Genomic DNA, 2116 nt, shown 5'->3' on the forward strand with positions numbered 1-2116 from the left:
TGTTTTATTCCATTGTTCTATATACCAATACTATACAGTCTTGATTACTATAGCTTTATAGTCTTGAAATCAGGCACCTTGTTCTTCATTTTCAAAATATTTTGGTTATCCTGGGTCCTTTGCTTTTTCCATATAACCTTTAGAATCCTAGTGTGCCGGGATTTCTATTGGGACAGCACTGAATTTATAAGTCAGTTTTGGAGAGAATTGTCATATTAACACGATTGAAACTTCTAATCTATAAATGGTGTAAGAGATTAAGTATATGTATCAAGTACAGTGTAAAGGGATATCAGGATGAATAAGAAAAAGCTTTTGTTTAGAGAATGGAACATACTGGTTAGTTAAATAAAAAATGCCTTACATTGAGAGTTTGTAATATTTTTAAGAACACTTCTCTGTTATAATTGGTTTGGAATAGAAAGGGATATTTTCAGCTTGAAACTCAGTTGTTTATCTCTCTGTAATTAGGTGTGGGCAAATCCCTTGATTTTGTTTAGCAAGCCAGCCAGGAGACTTTTTAGAGAGTAAACTCACACTAAGAAAAGCATGTAAATTTAGATATGGCTTCCCTGGGGTACTGTGGTATGGTGTTCAGTTCAAATCACCATCCATTGTCTGGTCCATAGATTAGTCTCAAGACAGCCCCCAGTGGACCCAAAATATCTGAGTCTTATGAAGAGAAAAGAAACTATAAACAAATATAAAATGAACTAAAAATGTTAATGACTGCTTTGTTAAAAACTATGTAATACAGTGGGGCTCAAGCAGCTCTGGGGCATTACCATCTGGGTAGGTACAAACTCCGAAGTTCAGAGATGGACTTTATCCACATTCCTATAGGAGTCAAACAGGGGCTTTAGCCCTTTGGGGAGTAGAGGGGATCAGAGGGGCTGTGTCACCAAGAGGAAGGACTCTCTCCATCATATCAACGGCTGTCAGTAGAGGATACAGTGTCCAGCAGATATAGTAGTATCCAGAGAAAGGTGGCACCCTCTTCTCAGCTGTTTGGACTCATTCCTGAGCACAGCCCTCCCCTGAGTGTCTGACAAGGTCCAGGACCCTACTATTGCACAGGAGCCAGCCCGACACAGCTCACATACTCAATACCTCACCTGATCCACTCAGCAGTCTGTGAGCCAAGTTTTATTCCCATTTCACAGATGACAAGACTGAAACAGCATTGGATCTGTGGTTAAAACCACCAGGTTGATTCCTCTAGCTATGAGCCCAGGAGGTAACGTGTTTTACTTACCATTTTACATTCTGACAAGAATTTTAAGTGTCTTCATTGCCATCGTAAGCTCGCAGAACATTTCAGTCGTTTACCATGTACTGATTTCTGGATTTCTTTTTTATTATAACAATCTATATCCTTTAGGAAAAAGTGGAGATTAGTGAGCAAAGTTGAAAAAGAATCACACATGGATCCACAGAATGGCACAGGACCCAGAAGGGACATTGGTGCCCACTGCCATAGTTACAATTAGGGGATGACCTGGGGATGGGCATGCCTGCAAAGGAATGGCATGGGGGTACCTCACATCAGGTGACTGGACTCATTTTTGATTACAGGCAAGATCTACTTTTGGTTACCATGCAGGAAAAACCATCACTTCTACTTTTTTACTGTACATACTTTCAGAGTTTTTTCTACACATAAATGTGTTATGCACACATTAATATTTTTGCATAAATGGGCTGATACTGTATATGCAGTCCTGAAAACTGTTTCATTGTATTACAAAGTACCATGAACATCTCTTCCATGCACGTGGGTGAAAATCCCCTACTGAAACAGAGACCACTGTAGTTGGATCAAAGGCTGCTGGTAAGGAGACATCTAAAGCAAAGTTATCAACTTAAGGTTAAAGCACATGGCCTGGCAAATGCCTAACAGGGAAAGCAGGGTCCACAATATTCTCATTAGAGACATTAGAATTGATGTCCAAGGGCATTAAAGATAGGGGATATCATGTAAGCCCCTTTGGCCCTACCTCTGCCCTTTACTCCCCTGATACCCTATTGGCCCTTTGGGGCAAATGGATCCTGTACCTCTCTGCATCCAATGAAAACCACCTATTTTCTGTGTTTTCCTTAGCTCTTCCTGAGCCCT

Source organism: Pteropus medius, unplaced genomic scaffold (assembly GCF_902729225.1).
Source record: "Pteropus medius unplaced genomic scaffold, Ma_sr-lr_union100, whole genome shotgun sequence".
NCBI lineage: Eukaryota > Metazoa > Chordata > Mammalia > Chiroptera > Pteropodidae > Pteropus > Pteropus medius.